The sequence below is a fragment of the Podarcis vaucheri genome (assembly GCF_965113315.1).
Source record: "Podarcis vaucheri genome assembly, chromosome: 4".
In the NCBI taxonomy this organism is placed as follows: domain Eukaryota; kingdom Metazoa; phylum Chordata; class Lepidosauria; order Squamata; family Lacertidae; genus Podarcis; species Podarcis vaucheri.
The window spans coordinates 51,846,044-51,863,020 of NC_138762.1; the positions used below are offsets into that span (position 1 = coordinate 51,846,044).

General features: G+C 39.0%; 1 long non-coding RNA gene across 1 annotated transcript; it reads left to right on the forward strand.

The window, feature by feature from the left end:
• Positions 1–1,415: 1,415 nt before the first annotated feature.
• LOC309531133 lies at positions 1,416–14,736 on the forward strand. Its single transcript, XR_014219098.1, has 4 exons — positions 1,416–1,559; positions 3,185–3,468; positions 10,712–10,843; positions 13,682–14,736. It is a non-coding gene; the product is annotated as an uncharacterized lncRNA (long non-coding RNA).
• The last annotated feature ends 2,241 nt before the right edge of the window (positions 14,737–16,977 follow it).

Here is a 16,977-nt window from a genome sequence, read left to right on the forward strand (position 1 = left end):
CTTATGGTCAGGGGTCCCTTTACCTTTACCTTACACTTTTCCTTGGTCTTTCAGGCCCAAATTCAGGTGGGTGGTGTAGAGTGCCTGGGACCAACAAAGATGTCTTGTATTGTCTTAGTCCTGTATTGGAACCAATTCTCAGCATTTTTAAACTTGTATCTGTTGCCATTTTTATTGGATTGGCTTGAAATTTGGCAGATTTGTAGACCCCATCAGGTAGATTATGTCTGCAGGTTCAATTTTTATAACATTTGAGTTTAAAGGCTTATAGTGTAGGTTTGCCATACGTCAGGAAATTCCTGACCAATCCTGGTTTCCGGGTGTAAAAATGGCATGGGGGGATGTTGCTGAACTGGCAAAATGTCTGGGAATACCCAGATGTATGGCAACATGACAGAAAAAGCAACAGAAACAGCTCAAAAAGCTTAAAATCACTATTTTTGGGTTAGGTTCCCGTCAAAAAAAGCTTAATTTTGGTGGCTTTCTTAAAAAAAAAATCAATTAAAGAGGCACAGGAGTGCTCCTTTGCTTCCTTTCCTAACCACTTTTGAATTTTATTCAGAGGATCATAGGTATTTTGCCAACTTTTATGTAGGTGCAGAAGATTTGTTATGGCAAGAGCAGGACCTCACAACTTCAGGGTCTGAAGTATTTAATCTTGTCTAAATGGTCCTCAACAAAAAGTCATTGATAAATACCGCACTGGCAAAAGTGATATTGAACTTAGTCCAAGTGGTCAAAGGTGACTCAGTCTGGAATATTTCCATGTACCATGGGATATGCCACATTTCCTCTCTTATTTCTGATAGGATATGAGAATGACATGCTTTTTTAAAAAAAGGAAAAGCAAACATCTCAAACTTTTCTTTAGTTTTGAGAATCATAATTGGATGAAATTTGCAAGCAAAGCTGTGTCCCCATTTGGCATTTTACATCCACATCAGAAATGCCATGAGATGATGCTCTTTGTGTTCCCTGATCCACGCTATCATGCCCCACGGGAGCTTGGCTTCCTCCTCTTGAGGTGCACATCTTCCACAGACCATGCTCACTTCTTTTTCTGATTAGGGTTTTTTGCAGAGCAGACATACACCCCTAGCGTATACAAAGAACTTCAAAAGATTAAATACCACAAAATAAAGTAAAAAAGAAAGCTTTGTGGTGAAATGCAAAAACATAATTGTTATGCCAGACACAGGATTTCTATCAGGAAGCAACTATTTGTTTCACTTATTTCCATGAAGAGGGATTCAATTCACCACGAATACAACCAGGTTATGTCACAATCTATCCACCTCAGTGATTATCAGAAGCAATAGACCTTTGACCAGGAAATGCTTGAAGGATGTAAGTTACACTCAGACAAGTGTTCGCACAGCTACAAAGCTACCTAAGTGCTTTGTCAGTCGAGAGACAGAAGTTGATGTAAACACAGTACAAGATCTTTCATGTGTCAGGTTCAGATGACCCCAGGCCCTCCTGAAGAAAGCTGTCTATAGCTGATGGAGAATACAGCAGACAACTGTCAGCTGTCATCCTTCAAGCTGATGCCCTTCAAGGTATAGTAACGTTCCACTTTACTTTGAAATAACATCAGTTAAATATAACACTGTAATCAATATATGAGTGTTTAGGACACAATTGCATAGACTTAATAGACATTGGCCTAGGGAAACTGAAAAGAAAGAACTTTAGAAATTTCCCAATTGGATAAAAAAATCAATCAGAAAATCATATATTTTCTTGTGTTAAAAGCTAGAACATGGTGCTATTTTTAAATAGACTGATATAAAAAACAAAGGAAATTGCTTTTTTTAAAAAAAAATAAAAAATCCAGCATCTTCCATGAGTTTTGTATTCATCAAAGCTGAACACATTACTCTAAACTCTGAAAATCTAAACAATTACACAAATGCTGTTCTTTTTCTTCTTCCTTGCAAAAATGAATATTCTGGAGTTTCAATATATAAACCATGAATGATCCAAGTGCTAATTTTAGAATCTGGATTCTGAGTAGGATGGGGTATCTGCATACATGCAGATCATTGAAACATTTCCACTTTATACCAGGGCTGAGAACCTTTTTCAGCTGGTGGGGCATTTTGACAGGTGGGTAAGACTGTCCATCTGTGAACCAATAGGTGTTACAATGGCATCAGGTTACCCAAAGTATTCCCCCACCCCTTGCAGACTGAAACTACAGAGAAAGATATTTTGTGGCGTCGGCTTACTGAAAGTCCCATTTCAGGCAGTGGTACAAGATATATTGGATGCACAGTTAAGGCATGTGAACAAAATATAACTGAAAGGGGGAGGTCAAACAGAGGGCGAAAATACCCCTCTGTATAGTTACACACAACATGGGTGATAGCATACTTCAGTGTATATTTGGTCTGTCTGAATTAAACTTCCCAGGACATTTCTCAGGAGGGAAGCAAACAAACACAGACCAAGTGTATCATGAGCCTCGATTGTGTCTGCCAGTCATCTGGTTTCAAACTGTCAAGTCATGTCTATAGCATACTCTTTATTGGTAACCTTTGCTGCTAGTGACTTTGACAAAAGTCTTCTGCACTGAGGGAAGTGTATTTTTTTTTACATAAGTTTCAATTTATGATATTGTTTAGTGCAAAATGGGCAAGAGGATTTGTCTTATTATTTAGGAAAGAAGAACCATTGGAACTGGACCAAACAGGCCCATACGGGAAATTTGCACTTATTTGCTTATTGAAAAGTTATATAAAAATGCATGTATAATTATTATTATTAATCTCCTAGTGTTAAACATAAAATACCCAATCACCCAAACACATAATAATTATTATAAGAGGTAATAAAGGAATCCCATTTTGAAAAGCATTCAATTCATATAATGTGCCCATTTCTTCAGTAGACCATATATGTTGATTCAGCCATGCTTGCAATTTCCAGTATTGTTAGCTGCTCTGCTCTGATAGTCCAAATTATTGAGGTCCCCCAATATCAGGCAAGGTGTTTTCTAAAATGGATGCCTCACCCTTCTCTGCCAGTTGGCATTTTCAGGCCAGCTTAGGGAAAAAAGGAAATAAAAATAGAACATACATATTGGTAGATCTCTGACAGGTTTGCAGCCGATCCTCAAGAATTCTGACTCCCAATTATTTAACAATAGCCACAATAAAAAGGTGTTCTCTTTCTTTATTAGACAGCTGAGATGAAGAAACTGAAGGTTTGGAACATCAAGAAAGGATTTCCGTGGTAGGACTATGAGTTCGGTTCTAGAATTACAGAAAGAATCCTGGCTGAAAGTATGTGCAGAGACAGCCAGTTCTTTAATTTTAAGAGGACGTTGCTGCTGCAATCTTCCAGAGCAGATTTTGAAAGGGAACAGAGGGCAGCAGGGTTAAGAGAAGTAGATCACTTTGTATGAGTGCAGTGGTAATGCTCTGCACACCTACAGTATTGGTTGCAACCCTACATCAAGAAGAGGTGTGCCACTTCTAATTCTCCCCCCCCCCCCATACCAACTTCCTCACTATGCTACACTGCAAGCTATTTATAAACTATTGTTGTTCAGAAAAGAATGGGAGAAAGTCAACAACCATCAAAGAGCAGGGACAATAACAACACTAATAATGCTAACACCACTGTACTAATAATATATAATGTTATTTTGACTAGGCTTGAATAAACGTGTGTTGCTAAAGTGACATAATAGAAAACGAGGCACAAGAGCAGTTTGTGAAACTGGAACACATGTTTAATTCACCTTGGGAGTTCTCACTGGCATACCTTACTCTGGGTCACATCTGAGCCCTCTGGAGTTTTTTTTCAGTGCATTCCAGCGCATATCTATTCAGAAGTAAGTCCCACTGAGTTCATTAGGGATCCCTCCCGGGGTGCTGGATTGCAGCATCTATGTGACTTGTGACCTTCCTAAAGAACTCAGGACTCCCTCTAAGTTTCAGCTAGATCAGCTTGATCTATTTCAAGGTGGTGGTTTCAGGGAGTTCCTCCACATCCACCCTATTCCATTTGTTACCTGAGCTTTTTTATTGATTGTTCCCCCTACCACATAGACAATAAGTCTACAGTTTGGTTCCTACGTAGCTTTATTTAGGCAACAGCTTATTTAAACCTTCTGTGCTCAGAAATTGCTTTGACAGTGATATTATTACATTGGCAACACTACTGCATTAGTTGACAACATAATTGTTAAGCCGTCTTCACCAGCATTTTCAATTTCAATCAGCAGATATGCACAGTTCAGGTAGATATGTGCCTCTCTTTAGGAAGTGATTCCAGTTATCACACACTATTAGCAGCACCCTGTGCAATGCTAGAATTCATCCCCCCTGCCTCCCACACTCTCCTCTACAGCATTGTTTTGGTGCCCCTTGCAGCACATCACCCAAGGGAGCACACTGGTCAGGCCACCCTAAAACTGCCTCTGTTGTGAGGATGCTTATAACCTATCATCTTTTCTCTTTTCCCTGACAGCTCCTTGTAGGGAGCTGGCCAGCATGGCTGAAGAAACCCAGCCAGACGGGTGAGGAATAATAATAATTATTAGTTATTATTATTATTAGGTGAAACTCTTTTGCATTTATTGTACATTTGTTTCTTCTGCAATCTACATTTTTTGATACACTGTATATAAAAATTGTATGTAGCATCATAGCAACTAAGGAAGCTGTCTTATACCAAGTATTGGTCAGTATTGTCCACAAGGACTGTCCATGGTTCTCCAAGGTTTCAGATAGCTCTGTCTGGAGATGCCAATAACTGAACCTTCTCCGGGCAAAGAAAATGCTCTAATGATGAACTATGGCCCTGTGGTGATCCCAATTCTGCCAAAATGCCTTACCTGCTTACTTTGGTTTCTTCTTGACTTCAGTGGATGAAGTTTGTCCTGGTGTGGAGGAGAAAGTTTATTTATGTTGTTAAAAAAAGAGAAAAAAGGATAGCATCTTGGATTAAGGTCCACTCATGGCATCCACATTCTTCCTGTGATGAGAAAGGTGGAAGAAAATGTATTTCTTGGACCACTTGGCATACTCCAAGCGGACACAATATTGTAATGCAGCTGGATATATGCTTCAGATGCCTGCAGCCTATTGCATGTGAATTGTAATTTTAGCCCAGCAGGATCAGGTGACCTGGAGCAATGGCACCCATTTTGGATCTTGCCCTTATATCATTGCAGACTGGTTTAGAATCTTGTTCTGAGCTGCTGGGCAGACACCCTGAAACCTCACTGAGCCAATGGCTTGCTTCACACTGTTGTCATGGCATACATGTTGCCTCATCCAACATGTAATGATTTGAGTTAGACTTCCCATCTCTGATTTAGATTTTGACCACCTGAGCATGGATTTTCTTTAAGTCACATACTTGCTTATACAGAGAACTGATGAGCCAGATCTTTTAGATGTTAAGGAGGTGCAACTTTTAAATAATAGTACCACTTCACAGAAACTTGTGTGAAGATTGAAATAATCTAATTGCCTGATTCTGTTACCTTTTACAAAGTAGCACTCAAGGTGCTTTATTGGCACAATACTTACTACACACCCCCACCCACCCCCACCAACCATTAACAACACCGCCTTCAGCATTGTAAAGCTGTTTTTACTCCTGCCAACCACAATGTGGCTGTTCTTCATTATGAAACTATATCTACAAATGAGCATATAAGACACCTCCTCAAATGTTTTAATGGAATTATAAAGAGATGGTTTGTTGCAATAGGATCTGCATGCATATTTTCATTTACAGAGCCACCATTTTCATTCCTTAGGTGGACCTCTCAATTTCAGTTTCTGTCAATTTCTCATTTTTCCTGGCTTAAATTTATGGATCCACATTTCCACATTAGTTTGCAATTTTAAAAGGGGAAAAAACCATAAACATTTTTTGTGTGAATTTCTTCTAATAAGCACATTTCTCTATGAAATTTTGTTTAATATAGCAACTTTTGCAAAGTGATTTTCATGAATATATGTATGTTTGTGCAAATGCTTTCCCCCCCTACACTTTGCCTGGCTGCACATCTGCATTGAAGAATTCAGAGAAGTGTGAAGTTGTATCTGTGGGGTACAAGTGTATAGCTGCTTCACCTTTGGAAGGAAGGTCAGAGTAGAAAACAGGATCCTATTATCCTTGAAAGAAAAGATGCCTATCACTTGTGGGGGGCACCCCTGCAAAAAACAACAACAACCCAGACATGCCTCCTTCTAGCAATGGTGATTTCTGCCTGTTGGGAGGAGAGTGAAGACTGGAAAGGCAAAGCCCTGACACACCAACTCAAGATCTCCTCCACAGCCAGAGCATCAACCTAAGTAGGATGTCCATGAGTACCCCTCCCACCCTGTCATGTCCTTGCTGTGGAGCAGATAGTGGATCAATGACCCAGTGTTTTGTTATTCCCCAATTAGCTTAATATCCTGGAGTTTGGTAAGAAGTGAAGGCACCCATGAGAGAGGATGTGGACTGTGAGATGATGTTACAGTCACATGGTGCGGGCAAGCAATGATGATGTCACTCCTGATGTACATTTGCAGAAGCTTTTAGGCAGTCTAACCCAGGCATTTGTGAATGATGTGCAAATTTCAGAACAGATACACACCACTCTAAAACTTGATGATAAATTGATTTGGATATGATATCCTTATTACCAGAATATACTTGGGGTTTTAAGCTGCTTTTTAAAAAGACAATGGCCTTCCGTGAGTGGCTTATACATAAGTGAAAGAGGCAGTTTGAAGCAGGAAAATCTTGTTCTGGTCAGAAGCACCAAACTCCATGAATAAATCCTTTTGAAATGAATTCTTCCTCTTTCTCTAATGAACATATGTAGTTTATGCAACTACTAACCTAGTTGTGATTCATCTGATTAGAATCCACCCCAACATAATTGTTTATGTTGAGTTTTTGTCTATGGTAAACCTGTTTTTGACATAGCATATTAATTTTAACTTTTTTAGGGGGCAGTGGAAAGATATATTTGTGGCATCTTATTAAATGCTTCCACCTCATTTCATTTCCATGCATCACTGATTTGCGGTAGAGTCTAATAGTTTACTTACTTGGTTTTGGTCCCTTTTCCAATCATTCCCTTGTATTCAAAACAATTACCAGAGAACACACATTAATATAAAGCCTTGTTGCTTGACTAAAAGAATTGACTGAACAAACAGTATTAATTTTAACTCTCTTTAATACATTTCTCTGGCAGTCTTTCAAACTTTCCTACTACTTTCTCCCCTAAGCTTACCATGCCTCAGCTAATTCCTAGTTAGGTAGCCTACCTATATATCTGAAATAGGATTTTTTATTTTATTACCTGCAATGTGGATTCCTTTTCTTTCTTAAATGTCCAGCCACATCACTGCTACAGGCATGGCTGGGGTAGCATCTGAAGATGATGGACTGATAGAGGTATGAGGAGGTGCCATTAAAGTGTGACTAGAACCACACTTAGGTAGCCTGAAATCTTGGCAGTGATATGCCCTTGGATAGGTTAAGCCCTGACTGCATGGTGTGGATGGTTGAACATGCTTACTTGTGTGCAATGGATGAAAGGAATCCACTTAATATTTATAATCCTAATGTGGAATGGGAAGGTAATAGTTGCACCAGAGGCAGATTTAGGCAAACATGACCAGTTCAGTTGCACTAGGTGCAGAGCCTTGAGGATACCAAAAATCTTATAATAATAATAATTATAATAATTTATTATTTATACCCCGCCCATCTGGCTGAGTTCCCCCAGCCACTCTGGGTGGCTCCCAATCGAGTGTTAAAAACAATACAGCATTAAATATTAAAAACTTCCTTAAACCAGCACTGCCTTCAGATGTGTTTTAAAGATAAGATAGCTGCTTATTTCCTTCACATCTGAAGGGATGGTGTTTCACAGGGCAGGCGCCACTATCAAGAAGGCCCTCTGTCTGGTTCCCTGTAACCTCACTTCTCACATGAGGGAACTGCCAGAACGCCCTCGGCACTGGATCTTAGTGTCCAGGCTGAACGATGGGGATGGAGACGCTCCTTCAGGTATACAGGACCGAGGCCGTTTAGGGCTTTAAAGGTCAGCCCCAACACTTTGAATTGTGCTTGGAAATGTACTGGGAGCCAATGTAGGTCTTTCAAGACCGGTGTTATGTGGTCTCGGTAGCCGCTCCCAGTCACCAGTCTAGCTGCCTCATTCTGGATTAATTGTAGTTTCCGGGTCACCTTCAAAGGTAGCCCCACGTAGAGCGCATTGCAGTAGTCCAAGCGGGAGCATGCACCACTCTGGCAAGACAGTCTGTGGGCAGGTGGAATGGAAGGCAAGAAGGGTGGGTATGTTGAATTTTGGTGTCACACAGGTTGCCAAAAAAAAATTGAGGCCCCAAGATCTGTCATTGGTTCCACTCTTTTCTGCCTTCGCCAGATCCCACTTGGAATATTGTGTTCATTTTTGTGCACCACAGTTCAAGAAGACAAACTAGAACATGCGCAGAGGAGGACAGCTAAGTTCACAAAGGGTCTGGAAACCAAGCCTTATGAGGAATGTTTGAGGGAACTGGGTGTGTTTAGCTTGGAGAAGAAGTGACTAAGAAAAGATATATCTTTGAATATGTAAAGGGCTGCCACATGGAAGATGGCACAAGCATCATGAATAACTAAACATTATGAATAACTTTCTGATTATAACAGCTGCTCAACAGTGGAATGGACTACGTTGAAATGATTATTGAGCTGTGATTTCTGCACTGTAGGGAGTTGAAGCAGATGACTTATTGAGTCCCTTTCAAATCTGCAATTCTATGAGGCCAGTGAGTTGCTATGCCACTGCCGAGCTGCTGCCACTGACAAAGTTCTTTTTCTGTCCAAAAGAACCGTCAAACTAGGCCACTCCCAATTCCGGCTGTCTCTCATTGATCTATCTCTTGCCTTGCTTGAGAATAAAGGGGTGGGGAGGTATGGGACAGCACCTAAGTAACGTCTTCTCACTCCTCCCAACCTCTGGCAATTACACCAGACTTTTAGCTGGAAGTGGCTTCATGCTGCATTTCCAGTCTGTCTCACAAATGCACTTCACACACACACCCGACCTGTTTGTTTCTGCGCCAGGAAGCAGTATTGTTCTCGTATTTTTATGTTCAGAAGATTGAGCTGTTCTTATTTTAGAAAATCCAGACCAATTTATTAGGGATTTATCATGTGATGCTCTGCAACAGCCTGGCACTATGGAGTTCTATTATGGTGATTTATGAAGGCAATGATAATGACACCTACAGTAAAACGTGCCCATGGGATACCTTGTCACAAACTGACTGATTAAATTTGATGGACAATTTAATTTAGTTACTGAGGAAAACTAAACAACACCACACCTAAAAAAAAATCCCCAACCTTCAAATTAAAAGTTCACCATTATATTTATATATAAATCAAGCAATTCAAGACAGATTCTTACAAGAGTGATTAAAGAGATAGGTTGTTGCAATCATCATCTGTGCACAAATTTCTTTTACCTTTCTGAGTGAACTTAATTGAACTCCATGGGTCCATAACATAGGACCATAAACCTGTGCTGGGATTATGTGTACGGTAATCTTTTGATAAAGGTGCTACATCACTGGGAAATGGTGCAAACCACAGGTTGCCAATTTGTTGCTTATTATTAAACACAGCCTTTCTCAACCTTTGTTTCCCAGATGTTGTTGGAGTATAACTCTCATCATTCCGAGCCAGCATGGCCAGTAGTCAGGGATGATGGGAACTGTAGTTCACCTCGGAACTCAAATTTGAGAAAGACTGCATTAACGTATAAACTGATGTTGACACTATGGAGCTATTGGGAGGCATCACAGCGCAAGGAGTTCCATATTTGTGTTTCTCGCATGCTTATTACCTGAGTTGTTGTTTTCATAATGCAAATCAAGATCTATTAATATGAATCAGTCTTTTAGATACATCTAATTTAGGAATGATACCACATTAGACCTAACAACAGGATGAATTTTGTAATTGTTGAGTTTTGGAAATTGGGGTTTTATTACATTCACTGATCACTACCATCCCTGTGTCTCAGAACTCTCATTTTTAGCCCCTTTCCCACATGCCAGGGAGAAAGAAAGGATAATGTTTTAGTGCTGTAGCCCTGGACCCTGCAGATTTCACCTACCATATGCATTTAGCAGCTGTTTTCAGGATCCAAGCTACCAACCAATGTACTTTATCACTAGGCAAGGTCTAGTTATAATTATTTAACTATTTATAGAATAATTATTTAAATGAGACTACTTACTGCCAGATCATCTCCTCCTTGATCATCTCCAGAGTAAAAAAGCAATACAAAAAAAGCACAGCTTTTAAAGCTTTCTTAAAGTGTTTGTGCTCTCATACCAGCATTATGCAATCATTATGTAAGTTTTTCCTATTATGCATGTATGATTGAGAATAAATATTTTAAATATTATTAAAGTTCACTTGTAAGACAGACACTTTCTTATTTTTGAACAATCCCTGGTTTGCTAATCTAATTTTTGCTGTTGATTTCCTTTTCTCCATACAATAACTGGGTTGTTGTTGTTATTATTTTAATGGGGGAGTCGATTTATTTCACATATACTTTCAGCCATTGTGCCCCATTTTAGAGTGATGTGGATCTGACTGCCAATGATGCTAAGATTTCAGAAAATAATGCAGAGTTCAGAAAATATTATTGTATTTTTTACAGGTTTATGCGAGGCAGCGATCAAATTGTATTTGTTCTCATCAGTATCACTAGGTGTTCAATGAAATGTGAAAATATATTCATGAAAAATTACTTTTTAACACATTTGGGTTGCTGAAGAAAACACACAATCAGGTAATGTCCCCATTCTTATTAATTTTATTGTTGATTTGTGGAGGGGGAGAGAGAAAAAGAAATGTGCTAAAAGGGTGCCAGTACCTTTATTATTTGTGTGATGCCTGACAAACAGTGTTACTCAGCAGATTTTTATTCAGAGAAAATTGAAACACGTATTTATGAATTTAGAGGAGACATTTAAGGTCATTTTTTTTGACAGAATAGCTTTAATGTATTATGTGAAATGCAGAGATTTGAACATGTGTTTTTTTTCTCATTCACATTCATTAACTGCAGTGTAGAAAAAAAAATGTCCTGTGATTGTCACATAACTCTAAGGCTGCACATAATTAGGTGTGATCCATTGTCTAGAAGAAGTTGGGATTAATGAATTCTTCATTTTCCTAATTTACATGCTGACTCTGGTGCCTTGAATGTCATGAGTTGAAATCAGTGGAAGAAATAATGTTTGTTTCAAACTGGACCTAGCCAAATGGTTTTCAAGCTATTCAGCCTTATCACTTAGCTCAGAGTTGCAAAAAAAAAAAAAAACCAACAAAAACTGGAAAGAAACAAATCAACTGTGAGCTCATCTGTGAAAGTCCACACATTTGGCTCAGTGTGTCATGTGAACCAGGCCACTGTGTTGAAAATCACAGTCTTATTACAGATCAAGTCACTATTTTAGTGTTACCTAATCTAAGGATATCTGGGATTTCTGGAAAGCATCTTTAACAATGAAAGCTACTAATATAATAAACTAGTAGATGATGATGATGATGATGATGATGATGATGATACAATTTTATTTATATTCCAACCTCCCCAGCTGAAGCTGAAGCCGGGCTCAGAGCAGCTAACAACAATAAAAGTAACACAGCTTGATGCTGTGTTTATGTTAATCTTTGTTAGTAGAGAAATCTGAAAGGGAAATGAGTAACACATTCTGTGAATCAACTTCCAGCAAGGCCCTCCTGGTTTCTAAGTTGCTATTGCTTCATCCTTCATTTTAGCAGATCCAGCAGTCCTTCAAGTGTTCATAGCAGAGTTGGTATGGTCATCATAAGTGGCAGTGACAGAATATTTTTATGTAGATGTGTAGGAGCCAACTCCTAGGGGCTAAAAGGTCTTCATCCCCTCCAATAAAATATTTGAGGAGGTTGGGGCCCCCTAAAGTTGATGGGCATTGCCATTCAAATGGTGTGTGTGTGTGTGTTTGTGTGTGTGTGTGTGTACCGTGTCATGTGATTTATTATGTGGGCGGGCTTACCTGCCCACCCTTTTTATTCGGGTTTGCACGCCTGTGCAGATGTAATCGTAGAGCATTACAGTAGCGAAATTGTTATAGCAAACTTAACTAAAGATGCTAGACAACATGTCAATTTAGCAACTATGAAGAAATGCTTCAACTTTAATATAGAACTCTCATAAATTTGTACCTGAAAGTGAGATAAGTAAGAAATCATATAAAATCCTAATCCCATTCAGTCTTGCTGGTCTATAAAATATTCCTGTTTCTTCCTTAAACATATTGCATTATTGTATCAGAAGGTCTTGTAGGGGAAAGTGGGATGCAGAATTTGCCTTCTTCACTGAGTTCCTGCACATGTAATATAATTTGAAATAACCCTGTAGAATTGCTTAGCTTTCCAATAGAGAACTTTTAGGCTCCAGTTAGTTAGTAATTTGGTGATGCTGCTGTTTTTGAAAAGGGATTTAAATGAGCTGTGTAACTACAGCTTTCAGGGATGCTTTTATCAGATGTATTGAGTTTCTTGAATCATTTTTCCCCCCTTATTTACTTAGCAATCTGTCTTGCACCGACAGATTAATTCTTGCCATAGTTCAACGTAATTGCCTGGTAATCTTCTTTGGGTTTATGCCAAACTATGCATCCATCCATCCATCCATCCATCCATCCATCTAGCTAACCTACCTAATGGTGAACATTCCCTGAATAATAGTTCCCTGAATAATACTGGCTGCTTGGATGTTGCTCTTTGGTTTTTGATCCGAAACTGGGATAAAGCCACACTAGCCTGGAGCCAATGTCTTATTGAGAAGGCCAAGCAATCAGAAGGAGGCATCCTTAATGTGTCACCACCACCTTCTCAACTGTGTCTCTGGATTCAACATGGTGACCCACCCATCCTAATATATATCCATGGTGAACTAGTTAGTTTCCTGCTTGAGGACCGAGCAGAATATTTGGGGATGAGGTTCACAACTGGCCTAAGAGGACACCTTTCCCACCAACCTCTCAGTGTTAAAGCAAGCAAGGATGTGGTGCTGGTTGATTTAGCTAACTGGATGCATGAATGAGCATGGTTACCTTGCTCATAACTGGTAGGTGGTACAAGAAGTCAGGGATGTTAATATCTGCTTCCCAGTGAACACCCTAAGGCAGCTTGAGGAAGAAGGGTCACCTACCCAACCTTCTTCTCTTTGTTGACTGCAACAGAAAGGATTATGTGGCATGAGTCTTTGCATGAGTACATGATTCCTTTCCCTGCAACAGTGATGAGGACCGGAAAGGGAGCCATATAGGAGCACATGCCACTTGTGCCTGTGCTTTCAGATGATGATAGAAATCCTTCACAAACTGGTTATGTGTGTATGAAGTACTTATTGCTAAGAACAGGTTTACAGCATAAAATATTAACTGTAGGCAAGAACTAAGTTAGGAATAGTGAACATAGACTATTTAAATCAATTTTGCCATTTATTTTGATTCATATCCTAACATATAATTGATGCTCCTAAGCTTGACAGAAATTTAATCGCAGTGTCACTAATGAAATGTTGACATTATCAGCAGCTCTCCCTGTAACGTATCTTTTATTACTGTGTTAATAGAGTGTACGCCATTCAAATTATAGAGATGGAAGAGAACCAAGGGTCATTTAGCTCACACTTCTAAACTGGCAAGATATCCTATGCACAAACCTTTCCTGATAGATTCTCCATCCAAATCTGTTCAAAAGGTAATTATATAACTTCACTGGGAGACCTGTTTCGTTGCTCAGCCATTCATACAATTAGGAAGTCATCATCCCCCCCGCCCCGATAGCCAGTCTACATCTGCTGTACTTCAGTTTGAATCTATTGATTGTGGGCACCAGTGCCTTGGAAGATAATCAGTCATTCTTCTCATTTTTCCACCGCAACAGTTTTGGTGTCAAATTTCCCTTAAGCCTTTTCTCCATGCAGAGAAAGCCTCATTGTTTAATTAGCTATGATTCATGTAAACTTTTATTTAGGGACAAGGGGATTTCTCCCATTTCATTTCTTTACTGCTCATCTGGTTTGCTCTGGGGTTTCTCTGTGATTGCAATGTTTCCAAACTGAGCAAATGAACAGAAAAATGGCAAATGAATGTAATGTATGCAAGTGTAAAGTAATGCATTTCCCGGCAAAACCCCCCTCTAAATTCATATATACGCCTATGGGATCTGAACTGGTGGTAATTGACCAGAAACAATACTTTAGATTTAATAAAGATGTTCAACCAGTTTGCAACAGCTATGAAAAAGGTGGATTCCACATTATGGATCATTAAGAAAGAGATCAAAAATAAAACTGTCACTATCATAATAGATACAGATATATGGTGTGACCACACTAGGAATAGTGTGTATAGTTCTGGTTGCCTCACCTCGAAAAGGATGTCATATAGCTTGGAAAGTTCAGAGAAAAGGCAACCAAAATGATCAAGGAAATTGAACAACTATCCTATGAAGACAGGTTATACTATTTGGGGCTTTTTTTAGTTTGAAGGGGGAAGATGAGTAAGGGATGTTACATGTTAGAGATTTATAAAATTATGCAGGGTGAGGAGAAAGTAGATGTTAAGTCTCCCTTCCAGTTCTAGAACCCAGGACCATCCAATGAAGCTAAATGTTGGAATATTCAGGACTGTAGGAGACAACTCCTAGGGGCTGAGGTCTCATTGCCCTCCACAAAGCTGATGGCTATTGCCATTTAAATTTGTGTGTGTGTGTGTGTGTGTGTGTGTGTACCAAGTTTTGTGACTGATTATGCAGGGCAGGGCTTACCTGCTCCCCAGTATTTTATTCAAGATAACACCCATGTTAAATAACAAAGAAAATACATCTTCACACAGCACCTAATTAAAATATGGAATCTGCTCCCACAAGAGGTAGAGATGGTCTCCACTATCAGAGGCAATATGCATCTGAATATCAGTTGATGGGGATCACGTGTAGGGAGAGGGCAGTTGTGGGCTCAACACTAGCCTGTTCTAATTATGGGCTTCCCATAGTATGGATGGCCACTGTGAGAACAGGATTTTGGACTAGGTGGGCCTTTGGCCTGATTCAGATGGAGAGAGAGAGAGAGAGAGAGAGAGAGAGAGAGAGAGAGAGAAGCTTTTAAAAACAAGGAGACCAAATGTCTGTGTGCACAAAAATGGTAAGCCCACCCCATCCAAATTTATTCTGTGCAGTGCAGATTTCAACAGTATTCCTCATCTCATTTATATCCATAATTCACACCACATGTGAATGGGGTAGCAAACTGAGAGTCAACATTTTGTCCCACCTTGGTTCATATAAGGAAGTGACCTGTGACAAAAATTCCTCTCATGCAAACACAATCCTTCCCTTTTATTTAGTCAATGTCAGGACAATGAATTGTGACAGTGACTTTCAGATATGATGGGTCAGTACAGATTTATGGTTTCAATGTTTGTTTGTTTTCTTCCTTCCAAATTAGGAAGGAACAGTGAATTTTATCACCACCCTGCCTCAATGTATAGATTTTAAGCACTGATATTGTTATGAATAGTCACAGTAATATATACAAAACCAGAAGAAGCAATAAAAACCTAAGGCAGAATAGCTTTAAATGTAAAATGTAAAAATAGAACATATTTTGTTTTAAGTGAAATTGACTGTGACAAACCCAAAGTGTGCTGTTTTCAAGCACTTTGTTCACATGCCATTAAGTCCATTAAGTCGCTATTATCTCGATTTGGTATTGTGAATGGCTTCTCAAATCCTTGCTGAATCCCCTTTGAAATCATTAATCCAAACATTGCTTTTATGCTTCCTTTGCTAGTTAGGTGCACTTTGTAGCTGTCTTTAAAATGTGTAAAAGTAACTATAATTAATGAAATAACAAATTAAAAACAGACACTCCCCCAACAAAAAAAGGAGGAACCAGAAAAAATGAACTTGACATTTACAGAAGTATATGCACATTTAAAATGATGCATTTCCTGGGAAATCATTTATAATGTGCAGTTCACAAAGTCATAGTTTCACAATTGTAAAGGGCTCAGAGCAACATGAAGTTCATCTAGCACTATCCTTGGCAGAATAACAATACCTTACAGAAGCAAACAACCCTAGAAGATTAGCGCACACAACAGCACAGTAAAGCCTATCATAAAAAGAATTGGCATCACTTCAAAAATTGCAGAGTACAGCCCCCTAAATACAGATATACTGTTACCTTCAGTGGAATTCTGGTAATCTGAGGATGAAAATATACAGCCAGTTATAGATGGGGAGGGGAGAGCAGACCCCACAATATAGCAACTCTCACCTATCTTCCCCACCAACATGCTGAACAAATCCCATCTGTTTAGTAATGTTGATTAATGATGAAAAATATTGATCATTTGAATATTGTTGTTTGCACTGGTGAGCTATGATCCCAGAGAGAACATTCAGTCATTTTATCACACACACCGCCACCTAATCTGTGGTGACAAAAATCAGACTCTATTAAGGGTGGGGAACCATGAAAGCAAAGTGTAAAAATGGCTTTTCATGCTTTCCTTTCATATCTCCAGAACTTTGTGGTTTTCACTCACAGCCTTCCAGTTGTGTGACAGAACAGCAGATTTTTCTGACATGACACTCCTATTATTATTTCAAATGCCTTCTGAAAACTGTACTGTTTTGACAGGGCATCACATAGTTATTATTATTATTTAAACTAACCAATATATATTAATATTTTTACTTATGTCTTACAGCTACTTATATAATCATTTTATTGTGCTTTGTTTTATATGTCGTAACCCACCTTGCTATATGTTATGACAGAGCTGGTTATAAATTTTCAAATGAATGAATATATAAAATTCATGTGCATGTGGGCTTCTGTCTCCCCATGATTCCCCC